At 35.5% G+C, this 17,500-nt stretch overlaps 8 non-coding genes and 1 pseudogene across 8 annotated transcripts; all 9 read left to right on the top strand.

Moving 5' to 3' along the window:
• The first annotated feature begins 4,823 nt into the window (after nt 1-4,823).
• On the top strand, nt 4,824-4,942 carry LOC137016807 (5S ribosomal RNA). Its single transcript, XR_010894380.1, has one exon. It is a non-coding gene; the product is annotated as a 5S ribosomal RNA (ribosomal RNA).
• Nucleotides 4,943-5,026: 84 nt separating this feature from the next.
• On the top strand, nt 5,027-5,145 carry LOC137016622 (5S ribosomal RNA). Its single transcript, XR_010894198.1, has one exon. It is a non-coding gene; the product is annotated as a 5S ribosomal RNA (ribosomal RNA).
• Nucleotides 5,146-5,234: 89 nt separating this feature from the next.
• On the top strand, nt 5,235-5,353 carry LOC137016869 (5S ribosomal RNA). The gene has a single exon (XR_010894441.1). It is a non-coding gene; the product is annotated as a 5S ribosomal RNA (ribosomal RNA).
• A 60-nt stretch (nt 5,354-5,413) lies between these two features.
• LOC137016806 (5S ribosomal RNA) lies at nt 5,414-5,532 on the top strand. Its single transcript, XR_010894379.1, has one exon. It is a non-coding gene; the product is annotated as a 5S ribosomal RNA (ribosomal RNA).
• A 60-nt stretch (nt 5,533-5,592) lies between these two features.
• Nucleotides 5,593-5,711, top strand: LOC137016805 (5S ribosomal RNA). Its single transcript, XR_010894378.1, has one exon. It is a non-coding gene; the product is annotated as a 5S ribosomal RNA (ribosomal RNA).
• A 60-nt stretch (nt 5,712-5,771) lies between these two features.
• Nucleotides 5,772-5,890, top strand: LOC137016804 (5S ribosomal RNA). The gene has a single exon (XR_010894377.1). It is a non-coding gene; the product is annotated as a 5S ribosomal RNA (ribosomal RNA).
• A 5,750-nt stretch (nt 5,891-11,640) lies between these two features.
• On the top strand, nt 11,641-11,759 carry LOC137016803 (5S ribosomal RNA). Its single transcript, XR_010894376.1, has one exon. It is a non-coding gene; the product is annotated as a 5S ribosomal RNA (ribosomal RNA).
• Nucleotides 11,760-11,819: 60 nt separating this feature from the next.
• On the top strand, nt 11,820-11,934 carry LOC137016930 (5S ribosomal RNA; annotated as a pseudogene).
• Nucleotides 11,935-12,009: 75 nt separating this feature from the next.
• On the top strand, nt 12,010-12,128 carry LOC137016868 (5S ribosomal RNA). Its single transcript, XR_010894440.1, has one exon. It is a non-coding gene; the product is annotated as a 5S ribosomal RNA (ribosomal RNA).
• The last annotated feature ends 5,372 nt before the right edge of the window (nt 12,129-17,500 follow it).

Genomic DNA, 17,500 nt, shown 5'->3' with positions numbered 1-17,500 from the left:
GGAAGGAAAAAACAGGTGGGCGGACAGGTGCATGAAGGAAACAACGAGGAGGATGGACAAACTGATGAACAACAAGAGGAAGAGGGACAGAGCAACAGAGAGGAAGGAGAAAGAGAAAAGGACAACAGTAATAATGAGGAACAGACAACGGAGCAGGACACTCAATGGACGGATATGGAAATATCGGACAGTTTTAATAATTTTATGGAGAACGCGGAGGGAGATGGACAAGGAAGGATGGATCAAAATAAGGAAACGGACAGTGAAGAAGAAATAAAGACAGACAGCATGGACAAGGACAGAGGGGGGAGAGGACAAATAAGAAGAAGAGCATTGAAGGTAAAACCAAATTTGGAAGGTGCAAGGAAAAAAATAATGACAAAAAGTAACAAATATGACGTGTTAAGAGGCTTGGAGGGAGACAATGGTGAATAATGGTTTTTAAGTATTTATTTGTCTTTCTTTTAATGGTTTTAAGTTGTGTTACTTTTAATGCAAGGGGACTGTTGGACATTGGGAAATTTGAAAAAGTAAAAGAGAAATGTAAAAGGGAAGATATTATAGCATTACAAGAAACAAACTGGAGAGAAAATGTTATGTTTGATTATAAAAAGAGATGGGATGGTGGTATTTTATATAATAATGGAGATGGGAGGTTTGGAAGAGGTGTGGCTTTTTTAATGAAGGATGATGTTTTTAAAGTGAGTAAAATTGTGTATAAGGACAGGTTGGGGAAGTGTATTGTAGTAGAGACAAAATATGAAGGAAGAGATTTGATTTTAGTAAATGTACATGCACCAGTGGAGGAGAAGGAAAAGAAAGAGTTTTTTAATGTTTTAAGAAATATTGTAAATAAGTATAAAGAAATAATAATGATGGGAGATTTTAACACGGTTTTTAGCAAGCAAGATATGGCTGAAGGAATGGTTTTTAAAACGGATACGGGAAGAAAAGAATTAAAAGCATTAATGAAGGAAAATGATTTGATAGATGTGTGGAGAGAAAGGAATGAACAGAAAAAAGAATTTTCAAGGAGACAAATAGTGGGGAGTTTTGTATGCCAAACTAGAATTGACTTTGTTTTATGTAGTAGAAATGTGGAGAATTTTATTGAAAAGATTAAGTATGAGGAAACAAGTTTTAGTGATCACAAGTTTTTATTTTTTATAGTGGACTGGAGTAAAATGCAAAGAGGGCCGGGAGTATGGATTTTAAATGTGCAGATTTTAAAGAATGAAGATTATGCTGCAAAAGTTAAAGAAATAATAGAAAAAGAAAAGGAAAATGGAATGTATGAAGAGGATAAGAGAATATGGTGGGAGAATGTAAAGTTTTTAATCAAAAAATTCTCGATCAAATATTGTAGTTTAATACAGAGATGTAAGAGAAACAAAGAAAGAGAAATAAAAGCAAGTTTGGAAAAGGAATTGAATAAAGAAGATAAAGACATACAAAAGATAAGGGAGATAGAGGGAAAATTAAAGGAAATAGAAGAAAAAGAATACGAGGGAGCGATGCTAAGAAGCAAAGCAAAATATGTGGTGGAGGGAGAAAAATGTACAAAGTTCTTTTTTGATCTAGAAAAAAAGAAGGGGAAAGCTGAAACGATTAAAGAAATAAGAGGGAAAAATGGGGAAATTGTAGAAAGTAATGAAAAGATTTTAGAAGAAATAAGGTATTTTTATGAGGATCTATTTAGTGCAAGAGGTGTGGAAGAGGAGGAAAAAAAGAAATGTTTAAATCAGATAAAAGCAAAGGTAGGCGAGCAAGACAAAAAAGAATGTGACCAAGAAATCAGAGAAGAAGAGATAGAAAGAGCAATAAGTCAACTGAATAAAAAGAAAAGTCCAGGAATAGATGGTTTGGGAACGGAATTTTATGTATGTTTTAAAGGAGTTTTAGTAAAGATTTTAAAGGATGTTTTTAAAGTTGTTTTTGAAAAAGAAGAAATGAATGAAAGAACAAGGATGGGGTTAATGAAACTAGTATATAAAAGGAAAGGAGAGAAAGTAGATTTAAAAAACTATAGACCGATCACGATGCTGAACACAGATTTTAAGATTTTAGCAAAGATTTTAGCAAACAGGTTAAAAGAAGTAATGCCAAGTATAATTAAAACAAATCAAGCATATGGTGTAAAAGGAAGAGACATAGCTGACATAACGATGAGTATAAGAGACAAAATTTGGTATATGAAAGAAAAAAATGAGGAAGGATATGTAATTAGTTTGGATTTCGAGAAAGCGTTTGATAGGGTTGAGCACAGATATTTATTTGAGGTTTTAAGGAGTTTTGGTTTTGGTGAGAATTTTATTAAATGGATTGAGATTTTATATAAGGGTGCACTAACAAGAATTAAATGTAATGGGTTTTTAACAGACTGTTTTAAAATCACACGTTCAATTAGACAGGGTTGTCCTCTCTCTGCTTTATTGTATTCACTTGTATCAGAACCGTTAGGATTGGCAATTAGAGGTAAAGAAGGAATAATAGGGATCGAAATTGAAGAAAACAGGGCTGAGGGGAAAGTATTTCAATATGCTGATGATACGACGATAATTGTAAAGGGAAAAGGGAGTGTTAAAGAAGTAATGAATGTTGTAAAAGAGTATTGTAGAGGATCTGGAAGTAAAGTAAACGAAGATAAAACAGTATATATGAGATTTGGTAAAGCTATGGTTTTAACGGATTGTTTTAATTTTAAGGAAGTGGACGAAATGAGGATTTTAGGAGTTTTAATGGGGAAGAATGAGAGGAAAGTAAGGGATGAAATGTGGGAGCAACTAGTTACAGATATAGAGAGGAGGTTAAATTTTTGGAAATTAAGAACTTTAAACTTAAAGGGGAAGGTTTTAATATTAAATGTTTTAATGGTTTCTAAATTGTGGTATGTTTTATATGTGTCTGAAATGCCTTTATGGACAGAGCAGAGGTTGAAGAAATGCTTTCTTGACTTTTTATGGGAGGGGAAACCAGCGAGAATTGCACATAACACGATTTTAGGGGCGGTGGAAAAGGGAGGCTTAGGTTTAATGGATGTGGAACAACGAAAAAATGCTTTGAGAGTAAAAATTGTTAAGAAATACCTAAATGAAGAAAACAAAACTGAGTGGAAGAAAACAATGAAATACTTTTTAAATAAATGTGGTGGTTTTAACATGGGGGATGGAATTTTATGGATGAAAACAAAATTATGGATGACTGAAGGATTACCTGCATTTTATAGAGAAATTTTTAGTGCTTGGGGAAAGTTTTTAACGAAAATTGAATATGATCCGCATGGGAGAGAAAGCATTTTAAATCAACCTCTGTTTTTAAATAACAACATTTTAAAACAAGGGAAAGAAATATTTTTTAAGAAATGGATGGAAGTGGGAATTACAAGAGTGAGAGATGTTTTATATGAGTTTAAAGAGGGGTTTTTACCAACACAATATGTTTTCGATGCAATGGAAGTGGCAAAAGAAGAATACAGCAAACAAGAAATAACAAATAAATATGAAATCATTAAAAATGCAATACCAAAGGACTGGATTAAAAAAATTGAGTGTGGGGAAGAAGAGCCAAAAGAAAAGAACATCTATGTGAAACTTGGGGAAAAATTGTGTGATTTTAAAGAATGTACTGTAAAAATGTTTTATTGTGTTTTTAGAGATGGTGTTTTTAAAGAACCAATTGTAAATAAGTACTGGGTGGAGAAATTTAAAGATTTAAAAGAAGAGAGTATATGGAGAAACATGAGAGGAAAATGTGTGGAGACAAAATTGGAATGTTTGGAGTATTTTATAAGACATAAAGTGGTTTTTACTGAGTATATTTTAAATAAAATCGGGATGACACAAAATGCAATGTGTAAAGTGTGCCAAGAAAAAGAAGAATGGATTTTACATATGTTTTTATATTGTAAAGAATTGGAGGATTTTTTAAAGAAATGTAAATGTGTGATTAAAGAATTGACTGTGGAGTGGGATGAAAATGGAATGGAATGGAACAGAGTGGTGATGTTTGGTTGGGAGAAGAAGTGTCGAAACAAAAAGTTTATAAATCTGTGGGTAATGTTGATGAAAAGTGCAATATGGGAAAGAAGAATTGTTGCGAAAAAAGAAAAAAATGTGTTGGATGTTTGGACTGTGTTTAAAAGGAAAACAGAAGTGTACATGGAAAGACTTTATGTGTATTTTAAATGTGAAAATATGTTGGATGTTTTTTATCATGTTTTTACCCCTCAAGTTTGTTGTGTTTTAAAAGGATTAATGTGGAAGCTGCCAGGAAATGAAGGAGAATATTGAATTATTTATGTAAAGGTATGATGTAAGGTGGTGTATGATATGTGATGTAAAGGTGTTTGTATAGGAATAACTGTAATTTTTTATTGTTTTATTTATTGTATTGTATTTTATTGATCTGACCTCCCTCCAAGACCCACAACTTTTGTAAGAAAATGTTTGATGTATGATATGTGATGTAAAGGAGAAATGTGATGTAAAGAAGATATGTGATGTAAAGGAGATTTGTGATGTAAAGGAGATTTGTGATGTAAAGGAGATTTGTGATGTAAAGGTGATTGTGTAAGAAAAACTGTAATTTTTTATTGTATTATTTATTGTATTGTATTTTATTGATTGAAATTTCTTAATAAAAAAAAAAAAAAAAAAAAAAAAAAAAAGCACGCCCGATCTCGTCTGATCTCGGAAGCTAAGCAGAGTAGGGCCTGGTTAGTACTTGGATGGGAGACCGCCTGGGAATACCAGGTGCTGTAAGCTTTATGTTTTTCTGAAAGTATAAAGAATGTCTTAAATAGCCCACTCTTGGCAGCAGTTTTCGCTTACGGCCATACCACTCTGAGCACGCCCGATCTCGTCTGATCTCGGAAGCTAAGCAGAGTAGGGCCTGGTTAGTACTTGGATGGGAGACCGCCTGGGAATACCAGGTGCTGTAAGCTTTATGTTTTGTTTCAAAAAAAAAAAAAAAAAAAAAAAAAGAGTGTCTGAATACCTTAAGTAGCCCACTCTTGGCAGCAGTTTTCGCTTACGGCCATACCACTCTGAGCACGCCCGATCTCGTCTGATCTCGGAAGCTAAGCAGAGTAGGGCCTGGTTAGTACTTGGATGGGAGACCACCTGGGAATACCAGGTGCTGTAAGCTTTATGTTTTGTTTAAAAAAAAAAACAAAACAAAAAAAAACAAAAGAGTGTTTGAATACCTTAAATAGCCCACTCTTGGCAGCAGTTTTCGCTTACGGCCATACCACTCTGAGCACGCCCGATCTTGTCTGATCTCGGAAGCTAAGCAGAGTAGGGCCTGGTTAGTACTTGGATGGGAGACCGCCTGGGAATACCAGGTGCTGTAAGCTTTATGTTTTTCTGAAAGTATAAAGAATGTCTTAAATAGCCCACTCTTGGCAGCAGTTTTCGCTTACGGCCATACCACTCTGAGCACGCCCGATCTCGTCTGATCTCGGAAGCTAAGCAGAGTAGGGCCTGGTTAGTACTTGGATGGGAGACCGCCTGGGAATACCAGGTGCTGTAAGCTTTATGTTTTTCTGAAAGTATAAAGAATGTCTTAAATAGCCCACTCTTGGCAGCAGTTTTCGCTTACGGCCATACCACTCTGAGCACGCCCGATCTCGTCTGATCTCGGAAGCTAAGCAGAGTAGGGCCTGGTTAGTACTTGGATGGGAGACCGCCTGGGAATACCAGGTGCTGTAAGCTTTATGTTTTTCTGAAAGTATAAAGAATGTTTTAAATAGCCCACTCTTGGCAGCAGTTTTCGCTTACGGCCATACCACTCTGAGCACGCCCGATCTCGTCTGATCTCGGAAGCTAAGCAGAGTAGGGCCTGGTTAGTACTTGGATGGGAGACCGCCTGGGAATACCAGGTGCTGTAAGCTTTATGTTTTTCTGAAAGTATAAAGAATGTCTTAAATAGCCCACTCTTGGCAGCAGTTTTCGCTTACGGCCATACCACTCTGAGCACGCTAGAGGGAGCTAGCAAGCAACAGGAAGTGAGGTGGCTATAGTAGGGTGGAAAAGGTCCACTCAAAAGTGTTTGTGTTTTTTCTGTTTATTTGAGTCTTAATAATTGTTTTTGTTTCAAGCTTTTGTGTTATTTTTTACTTGTCCTCCCAACAGCCTAGCTGTTTGGGAGGGATAATTTGTGTTTTGTTTGTTTTTTGTTCTTTTTTTTTTTTTTTTTTTTTGTTCTTTTCTTTTTTTCGAAAAATGGAAGGAATTACGGCAACGGACATGGACTTGGCACGAGGAACACGGCGGCAAATGGAAAACGGACTGGGAAAAACTCAACGAGATAAGGATGGCCCTGAAAGGAGATTTAAAAGAACCTACTCCAAAGAAGCAACAGTAGTAGTTGATCTGGCAGAAGTGCAAGAAGGAAAAGCAGAAGACATAATACAAGCACTGAAAGATAAGTTGGATGTTACAAAAATATTAGCTGTAAGACCCAAAATGATGAAGGAATACGAGATTACGTTAGAAAAGGAAGAAGATATTGAAAAGCTGAATGAAGGATTGATGATTAAAGGAAAACTATGTGAAATTAAAAGATTGAATAACAGAGAATTTGTTGTCTCTTTCATGCATCTGCCCGCTTACCTGGATGACGCAGAGATTCTACAGAAGCTGGAGGGATGGGGGGTAACTCCTGTCTCTCAGATAAGAAGAAGGTTCTACACCGGCACCAACATAGAAGATGGAACGAGGTTCCTTAAAGTGCAGTTCCCAAAGGAAGTGGTCTCCTTGCCCTACAGTACCCGAATTGAAACGGAAGATGGTCCGCAATACTATAGGGTGATACATAGCAAGCAGGTGAGAACCTGCAGGTTGTGTATGAGCCCTGATCATGTAATGAAGGACTGTCCCGATTTTAAATGTTTTAAATGTGAGGAAGCAGGCCATTTCGCGCGGGACTGTAAGGTGGTGAGGTGTCCGGACTGCAGGTGTGTACTGGACAAATGTGAATGCTGGTATGGAGATCAACAAAATGGAGAAGAGCAAGGGAGCGGGCAGATGCATGAGACAGACAATGAAGAGGAGCAAAGGGAGGACATTGGAGTGATACAAAAAGAAGACAATGAAGGCACGGACAACGACGAGGATATTGAAGGGACTGAGCTAACACAGGACAGTGTGGAAATGGAGGTACGGATGGAGTTAAACGAGGATCGGCAAACAGAAATAGAAGAGCCAGAAGAGAAAGAACGGATAGCTGGGAAGGACAGAAAGGACAAAGACAATGAAAACAGGGGTGGAGACGGCGCTACGGGTACATCCAATAAAAGAAGAAGAAAAGTCAAGGTAATACCCAATTTAGAGAAAGCTAAAATTAAAATCTGGAAACAAGGTAATGAGGAGAAACAGGACTGTGGAAGAAGTGCAAAGGAGGGGGAGGAAATGGAATAACGAAATTATGATGCTAAAGATTGACTTTTTATTATTTTTTTTAATTGTGTTGAAAATTGTTACTTTTAATGCAAGAGGGTTAATGAATGGTGTGAAATTTGAAAAAGTCAAGGAACTGTGTAGGGATGAAGATGTAATTTTATTGCAAGAAACTAACTGGAAAGAGAGTGTAATGGAGGATTTTAAAAAAAGATGGGAAGGGGAATTATTTTTTAATAATGTGGAAGGAAAAATGGGAGGAGGAGTTGCGATATTAATAAGAAAAGATAGAGGTATCAGGTTAAAGCAAATGTATAATGACAAAAAAGGGAAATGCATGGCTGTAGAAATTAAGATGGATGAAGACGATTTTATTTTAGTAAACGTACATGTTCCAAATGAAGAAATAGAAAAGAAAAGATATTTCAATGTTATAGCTGAGTTGATAGAAAAATGGAAGAGGGTAATAATTGCAGGGGATTTTAACACTGTTTTTAGTAAATTGGATATGGCTAACGGAATGGTTTTTAAATCGGATGGGGGAAGAAAGGAGTTAATGTCGTTGATGGAGGAGAAAAACATGGTTGATGTGTGGAGAGAAAGAAATGGGAAAAAGAGAGAATTTACAAGAAGACAGCTGGTAGGGAATTTTATGTGTCAAACTAGAATAGACTACTTTTTAAGTACTAGGAATTTGGAATGTTTTATTGATGGAGTGTTTTTTAAAGAAACAACTTTAAGTGATCACAAAATGGTGCAAATGAGAATGGATTTTAAAAAGGAAATGAGGGGACCAGGGGTATGGATTTTAAACACTGAAGTTTTAAAGGAGGAGAGTTTTAAAAAAGAAATAGAAAATAAATTAGATGAGGGTGAAAAAGACTTGATGTACATAGAAGATAAAAGGCAATGGTGGGAAAACATGAAATATGACATAAAGAAATATGTAATGAGTTACTGTAAATTGTTACAAAAGGTGAAAAGAACAAAGGAGCAAGAAGTAAGAAGGATATTAAGAGAGGAGTTAAATAAAAAGGATGTAGATTGGCAAAGAGTAATTGAAGTGGAGGAAAAGTTGAGGAAAATAGAAGAAGGAAAATATAAAGCGGCAATGATAAGAAGTAAAGCTAAATATACGGTAGAAGGGGAAAAATGTAGCAGATTCTTTTTTAACCTTGAGAAAAGCAGGGGAGGGCGGAAATAATTAAAGAACTTAAGAATAAGGAAGGACAAGCTGTTTTAAGTACAGAAGGGATTTTAAAGGAAATAAGCACATTTTATGAGGAACTTTTTAGATCTGAAGAAGGAGATGAGGAAAAAGGAAAATTTTGTTACAACAGATAACAAGAAAAGTCGGTGAGGGGGATAAAAAGGATTGTGATAAGGAAATAACAACTGAGGAAATTATGCAAGCAATAAATCAGTTAAGTGTGAAGAAAAGTCCAGGAATAGATGGTTTTGGAAGTGAGTTTTATAAGGTTTTTAAAGAAAAAGTAAGTCCAATTTTAAAAGAAGTCTATGACGAGGTTTTTAAAAAAGAAAGAGTACACCCAAGAATGGGCTTAGGCTTAATGAAAATAATTTACAAGAAAAAAGGAGACAAGGCAGAACTGAAGAATTTTAGGCCCATTACAATGTTAAACACGGATTTTAAAATATTAGCCAAGGTTTTAGCGAACAGATTAAAAAATGTCATGCCAAACATAATTGAAACTAACCAGGCCTATGGAGTAAAGGGGAGGGACATAGCAGATATCACAAGTAGCATAAGAGATATAGTGGGGTACATAAAAGAAAAAGGAAAGGGGGCATATGTAATAAGCATGGATTTTGAGAAGGCATTTGACAGAGTGGAGCATGGGTTTTTATTGGCGGTTTTAAAACAATTTGGTTTTGGGGAGAATTTTATAAAGTGGATCTCAGTTTTGTACAGTGATATCCTAACAAAAGTAAAATGTAATGGTTTTTTAACGCAACCTTTTAAAGTTTCAAGGTCTATAAGACAAGGATGTCCACTGTCAGCGCAGTTATATTCGTTGGTGGCTGAACCCTTAGGGCTTTTAATAAACAGAGAGGGAAAAATAAAGGGAATAAAACTAGAAGAAAAAGAGGAACTAACAAAAATATTTCAATATGCTGATGATACGACAATTGTTGTCGAAAATATAGAAAGCGTGAAAGAAGTGATGGAAAAAATTAAATGCTATTGTAAGGGTTCAGGTGCAAAAATAAATGAAGAAAAAACGGTATACATGAAGTTCGGAAGGACAGAGGTTTTAACGGGGGTTGTTAAGTTCATAGAGGTACAAGAAATGAAGATTTTAGGAGCAATTTTAGCAAAGAACGAGAAGGAAGCCGTGGATAATATGTGGGAAGAGACACTGGGAGGGATGGAAAGGAGACTGATTTTTTGGAGAAACAGGTTTTTAAGTTTGAAAGGGAAAATTTTAATTGTAAACATGTTAATGCTATCAAAAATGTGGTACAAGTTACATGTGATGTCATTGCCAAACTGGGTTTTTAAGAGAATTAAAAGGAGTATTTTAGAATTTTTATGGGAAAAAAAGCCTCCAAGGATAGCGTACAATACGCTGATAGGGAAAGCAGAAGAGGGAGGGATGGGGTTAGTCGATGTGGAACAGAAGATGAAAAGCATGAGGGTAAAAGTGGTTAAAAAATATTTGGATGATAAGAACAAAGCTGAATGGAAGAAATTGATGGGATTTTATTTAAATAAATGCGGGAATTTTAACCTTGGGGAAAACATTTTATGGATGAGGTTGAAAAGTTGGATGATGGAGGGGATACCACAGTTTTATAAAGAGGTTTTAAATGCTTGGAGGCTTTTTTTAACAGAGGTGGATTTTAATCCGGAGGGGAGGGAAGTGATTTTAAATCAGCCTCTGTTTTTAAATGACAAAATAAAGGTACATGAGCGGGATATCTATTTTAAAAAGTGGCTACAAGTGGGGATTGTAAAAGTGAGAGATATTTTATGGGAGTTGAAAGAGGGATTTTTACCGCTTCAAGTGATTATAGATGCGATGGAGGAGAAGGAGGAGGATTTTAATGTGATGGTTTTAAAAAAACAGTATGAAGATGTCAAGGAAGCAATCCCAAGGCAATGGCTAGATGAAATTAAAAAGAAGGGAGAAAGAGAAAATAAAATGATGGTGTTTTTAAAACGTAAAGAAAAGAGAGTGGATTTTAATTTGGGTACTGTGAAAATGTTTTATGAGTTTTTTATAAATGGAGTTTTTAAAAAACCTGCTGCCAATCAGATCTGGTTAAGGCATTTTAATGAACTTGAAGAAAAAGACATCTGGAAGAATAGAACATGGAAATGGTTGGATGTAGATTTAGAATGTTTTGACTATTTTATCAGACAAAATGTGATTTATACAGAAATGAGATTGTGTGTAATGCAAAAGGAAGCAAATGCCCAATGTAAAGTCTGCAAAAAAGAAGATGAAGGTATTTTACATTTGTTTTTATTATGTGAAAAGCTCAGCCCATTTTTTAATGAACTGAAAGAAATTGTCAAAGAGTTGAGAGAAAATGAAGAGGTTACTGACTGGAAGAGATTTTTTATGCTGGGAATGAAAGAGAACAAAGAAAATAAGAAACTTGTGAATTTGTTTTTAATCTTGGCGAAAAAGGCAATATGGAAAAGAAGGAATGTAGCTAGAAACAGGGATTTTATTCTAAACTTATGGGTGCTTTTTAAACAGATGGTAGAAAACTATGTGGAAATGTTGTACAATTATTTTAAATTGGAAAACAGGATGGGGGATTTTTATAAAATTTTTACAAGAGATGTTATATGTATTTTTAAACAAAAGCAATTTTTCATGCCAGGAGAAGATGAAAGTTTGTTGTTTTAGTTTCAGGGTTAAACTTGTGTTATGGAGGAGTTTAAAAGATGTGTAAGTGATGTGAATTTTATATTTTATTATTGTTCCTTCAACAGCAACTTTTAATAGTGATTTTAGTTTGACAATGTGATTAATGTAATTGTATGTCTAAGAAAAATTGTTTTGTTTTGTATTGACTGGAATTTCAATTAAAAAAAAAAAAAAAAAAAAAGCACGCCCGATCTCGTCTGATCTCGGAAGCTAAGCAGAGTAGGGCCTGGTTAGTACTTGGATGGGAGACCGCCTGGGAATACCAGGTGCTGTAAGCTTTATGTTTTTCTGAAAGTATAAAGAATGTCTTAAATAGCCCACTCTTGGCAGCAGTTTTCGCTTACGGCCATACCACTCTGAGCACGCCCGATCTCGTCTGATCTCGGAAGCTAAGCAGAGTAGGGCCTGGTTAGTACTTGGATGGGAGACCGCCTGGGAATACCAGGTGCTGTAAGCTTTATGTTTTTCTGAAAGTATAAAGAATGTCTTAAATAGCCCACTCTTGGCAGCAGTTTTCGCTTACGGCCATACCACTCTGAGCACGCCATCTCGGGATCTCGGACGCTAAGCAGAGTAGGGCCTGGTTAGCACTTGGATGGGAGACCGCCTGGGAATACCAGGTGCTGTAAGCTTTATGTTTTGTTTAAAAAAAAAAAAAAAAAGAGTGTTTGAATACCTTAAGTAGCCCACTCTTGGCAGCAGTTTTCGCTTACGGCCATACCACTCTGAGCACGCCCGATCTTGTCTGATCTCGGAAGCTAAGCAGAGTAGGGCCTGGTTAGTACTTGGATGGGAGACCGCCTGGGAATACCAGGTGCTGTAAGCTTTATGTTTTTCTGAAAGTATAAAGAATGTCTTAAATAGCCCACTCTTGGCAGCAGTTTTCGCTTACGGCCATACCACTCTGAGGGCGCTATTGAGTCTGAAGGAAGTTGTTTGGCTGCAGTTTGGAGAGGAAGGCTCTCCACCATTTTGTGTTTTTTTGTTTGTTTGTTTTGTGAGTTTCTTTTTACTGTAAGTTATTTTTTTTGTTTTTGTTTTAGTTTAAAACCACCTAACAGCAGCTTTTGCTGGCTGGAGGGTGGTTAAACCTCTTTCTTTTTTTCTCTTTTGCTATCATGGACGGATTAATGGACAACGATACTGGACTGGCTGGAGGAAGACGCATGGCAAACGACACTGGACTGGCAGGAGGACCACGCACGGCAAACGACTCTGGACTGGCGGGAGGAAGACGAACGGCAAACGACACTGGACTGGCAGGAGAACCACGAACGGCAAATGGCGCTGGACTGGCAGGAGGACCACGCACGGCAAATGACACTGGACCGAATAAACGACTAAGAGCTGGAAATGGAAAAAATGATGAAGTAAGAGAAAAGTTTGTTGAACGAAAATATTTGAAAGAAGCTACAGTTATTTTGAATGTGGAAAATGTGATTGAAGTGAGAGTGGAGGACATTATTAAGGCGGTAACAGAACAATGTGGACATGGAAAAATGTTAGCACTAAGACCAAGACAAGGTAAAGAATACGAACTGACAATGGAAAAAGAAGAAGAGTGTGACAAACTAATTGATGGACTGACAATAAAACGAGTGAACTGTGAAGTGAAAAATTTGCATAACCGGGATTATGTTGTTTCCTTCATGCACTCTACCTGGATGAAAATTTTACAAAAATTGGAGGGATGGGGAGTTGAGCCCCTTACCAAAATTAAGAGAAGATGCTATCCGGGCACTGACATTGAGGACGGAACAAGGTTCCTGAAAGTCCGTTTCCCCAAAGATGTGGCATCATTGCCATACAGCACGAAGCTGGAAACAGCAGAAGGGCAGCAATACTTTAGGGTGATGCACAGCCATCAGGTGAAGACTTGTAGGCTGTGCATGAGCCCAGACCACCTATTGAAGGACTGCCCGAATTTTACGTGCTATAAGTGTGAAGAAAGGGGACATTTTGCACGAGATTGCAATGCGGTCAGGTGCCCGGAGTGTCAGGGAGTTTTAAATAAATGTGAATGTTGGATGGAGGGAGAGGAAGGAGGAAGGGAAAAACAGGTGGACGGACAGGTGCATGAAGGAAACAACATGGAGGATGGACAAATTGATGAAGCACAAGAGGAAGAAGGACTACAGAAAGAAATGGAAGGAGCAACATGCAGCAGAGAGGAAGGAGAACGTGAGAAAGACAACCGTAATAATAATGAACAGACGATCGTGCAGGACACTCAATGGACGGAAATGGAAATATCGGACAGTTTTAATATTTTTATGGAGGACGTGGAGAAAGATGGACAAGGAAGGAAGGATCAAAGTAAAGAGATGGAAAGTGAAGAAGAAATAACAATGGACAATATGGATAAAGACGGAGAGGGGAGAGGACAAATAAGAAGGAGATCATTAAAGGTAACACCAAATTTGGAAAATGCAAGAAAAAAGACTATGACAAGGAGCCAAAATGAAAGTGCAAACAGATATGAAGTGTTAAAGGGTCTGGAGGGAGAAAATGGAGAATAATGTTTTTTAGGTATTTATTTTTATTTATTTTAATGGTTTTAAGCTGTGTTACTTTTAATGCAAGGGGACTGATGGACATGAGAAAATTTGAAAGAGTGAAAGAAAAATGTAAAAGAGAAGACATTATTGTGCTACAAGAAACAAACTGGAGAGAGAGTGTGATGAATGAATACAAAAAGAGATGGGAAGGGGATATTTTATACAATAATGGAGATGGGAGGCTGGGGAGAGGTGTGGCTTTTTTAATGAAGGATGATGTTTTTAAAGTGAGTAAAGTTGTGTACAAGGACAGGTTGGGGAAATGTATGGTAGTAGAGACAAAATATGAAGAAAGAGATTTGATTTTAGTAAATGTACATGCACCAGTGGAGGAGAAGGAAAAGAAAGAGTTTTTTAATGCTTTAAGAAATATTGTAAATAAGTATAAAGAAATAATAATTATGGGGGATTTTAATACAGTTTTTAGTAAACAAGATATGGCTGAGGGAATGGTTTTTAAAACTGATACGGGAAGGAAAGAATTAAAAGCATTAATGGAGGAAAATAATATGATAGATGTGTGGAGAGAAAGGAATGAACAGAAAAAAGAATTTTCAAGGAAACAGATAGTGGGAAGTTTTGTATGCCAAACCAGAATTGATTTTGTTTTATGTAGTAGAAATGTGGAGAATTTTATCGAAAATATTAAGTACGAAGACACAAGTTTTAGCGATCACAGTTTTTTATTTTTTAAAATGGATTGGAATAAAGTGCAAAGAGGGCCAGGAATATGGGTTTTAAATACGCAAATGTTACAAAATGAAGACTATGTTTTAAAGGTTAAAGAAATTATAGAAAAAGAAAAGCAAAATGAAATGTATGAAGAAGATAAGAGAATATGGTGGGAGAACGTAAAGTTTTTAATAAAAAAATTCTCGATTAAGTATTGTAGTATAATACGCAAATGCAAAAGATACAAAGAAAAAGAAATAAAGGAAAGTTTGGAAGTGGAATTGAATAAAGAAAATAAAGATATACAAAAGATAAAGGAAATGGAGGAAAAACTGAAAGAAATAGAGGAAAAAGAATATGAGGGAGCAAGGCTAAGAAGCAAAGCAAAATATGTGGTGGAAGGAGAAAAATGTACAAAGTTCTTTTTTGATCTGGAAAAAAAGAAAGGGAAAGCTGAAACGATAAAAGAAATAAGAGGGAAAAATGGGGAAATTGTAGAAGGGAATGAGAGAATTTTAGAAGAAATAAAGTATTTTTATGAGGATCTATTTAGTGCAAGAGGGGTGGAAGAGGAGGAAAAAAAGAAGTTGTTGAATCAGATAAAAGCAAAAGTAAGCGAGGAAGACAAAAAAGAATGTGACCAAGAAATCAGAGAAGAAGAGATTGAAAGAGCAATAAATCAACTGAATAAAAAGAAAAGTCCAGGTATAGATGGTTTGGGAACTGAATTTTATACATGTTTTAAAGAAGTTTTAGTAAATATTTTAAAAGAGGTTTTTATAGACATTTTTGAGAAAGAAGAAATTAATGAAAGAACAAGAATGGGGTTAATGAAACTAGTATACAAAAAGAAAGGAGAAAAAGTAGACTTAAAAAACTATAGACCAATTACAATGTTGAATACAGATTTGAAAATTTTAACAAAGGTTTTAGCAAACAGATTAAAAGAAGTAATGCCAAGTATAATTAAAACAAATCAAGCATATGGAGTAAAAGGAAGAGATATAGCTGACATAACGATGAGTATAAGATATACAATATGGTACCTGAAAGAAAAAAATGAAGAAGGATATGAAATTAGTTTGGATTTTGAAAAAGCGTTTGATAGGGTTGAGCACAGATATTTATTTGAGGTTTTAAAGAGTTTTGGTTTTGGTGAGAATTTTATTAAATGGATTGAGATTTTATATAAGGGAGCACTAACAAGGGTTAAATGTAATGGGTTTTTAACAGACTGTTTTAAAATCACACGGTCAATTAGACAGGGTTGTCCGCTTTCTGCGTTATTATATTCACTTGTTTCAGAACCGCTAGGATTGGCAATTAGACAAAAAGAGGGAATACATAGGGATTGAAATAGAAGAAAATGAAGCTGAGGGGAAAGTTTTTCAATATGCTGATGATACGACAATAATTGTAAAGGGAAAAGGGAGTGTTAAAGAAGTAATGAATGTTGTAAATGAGTATTGTAGAGGGTCTGGAAGTAAAGTAAATGAGGACAAAACAGTATATATGCGATTTGGTAAAGCTATGGTTTTAAGAGATTGTTTTAAGTTCAAGGAAGTTGAAGAAATGAGGATTTTAGGAGTTTTAATGGGGAAGAATGAAAGGAAAGTGAGAGATGAAATGTGGGAGCAACTAGTTACAGATATAGAGAGGAGGTTAAATTTTTGGAAATTAAGAACTTTAAACTTGAAGGGGAAGGTTTTAATTTTAAATGTTTTAATGGTTTCTAAACTTTGGTATATTTTATATGTGTCTGAAATGCCGTTATGGACAGAACAGAGGTTGAAGAAATGTTTTCTTGACTTTTTATGGGAGGGGAAGCCAGCGAGAATTGCACATAACACGATTTTAGGAGCGGTGGAAAAGGGAGGCTTAGGTTTAATGGATGTGGAACAACGAAAACATGCTTTGAGAGTTAAAATTGTTAAGAAATACCTAAATGAAGAAAACAAAACTGAGTGGAAGAAGACAATGGAATACTTTTTAAATAAATGTGGTGGTTTTAACATGGGGAATGGAATTTTATGGATGAAAACAAAAATTTGGATGACAGAAGGATTACCTGGTTTTTATAGAGAAATTTTTAGTGCTTGGGGAAAGTTTTTAGCAAAAGTAGAGTATGATCCACATGGGAGAGAAATCATTTTAAATCAACCTCTGTTCTTAAATAGCAATATTTTAAAACAAGGGAAAGAGATATTTTTTAAGAAATGGATGGAAGTGGGGATAACGAGAGTGAGAGATGTTTTATATGAGTTTAAAGAGGGGTTTTTACCAACACAGTATGTCATTGATGCAATGGAAATAGCAAAAGAAGAATACAGCAATCTAGAAATAACAAACAAATATGACATCATTAAACATGCGATACCAAAGGACTGGATTAAAAGAATAGAGTGTATGGAAGAAGAGCCAAAAGAAAAGAACATTTATGTGAAACTTGGGGGAAAATTTGTGTGATTTTAAAGAATGTACTGTAAAAATGTTTTATTGTGTTTTTAGAGATGGTGTTTTTAAGGAACCAATTGTAAATAAGTACTGGGTGCAGAAATTCAAAGATTTAAAAGAAGAAAGTATATGGAGAAACATGAGGGGAAAATGTGTGGAGACAAAATTAGAATGTTTGGATTATTTTATAAGACATAAAGTGGTTTTTACTGAGTCTATTTTAAATAAAATCGGGATGGCACAAAATGCAATGTGTAAAGTGTGCCAAGAAAAGGAAGAATGGATTTTACATATGTTTTTATATTGTAAAGAATTGGAGGATTTTTTAAAGAAGTGTAAATGTGTGGTTAAAGAATTGACTGTGGAGTGGGATGAAAATATAATGGAATGGAACAGAGTGGTGATGTTTGGATGGGAAAAGAAGTGTCGAAACAAAACGTTTATAAATCTGTGGCTGATATTGATGAAAAGTGCAATATGGGAAAGAAGAATTGTGGCGAAAAAAGAAAAAATT

The sequence above is a fragment of the Chanodichthys erythropterus genome, unplaced genomic scaffold (genome assembly GCF_024489055.1).
Source record: "Chanodichthys erythropterus isolate Z2021 unplaced genomic scaffold, ASM2448905v1 ctg002040_np12, whole genome shotgun sequence".
NCBI classification, from domain to species: Eukaryota; Metazoa; Chordata; class Actinopteri; order Cypriniformes; family Xenocyprididae; genus Chanodichthys; species Chanodichthys erythropterus.
This window is presented reverse-complemented; position numbering and strand designations above follow the sequence as displayed.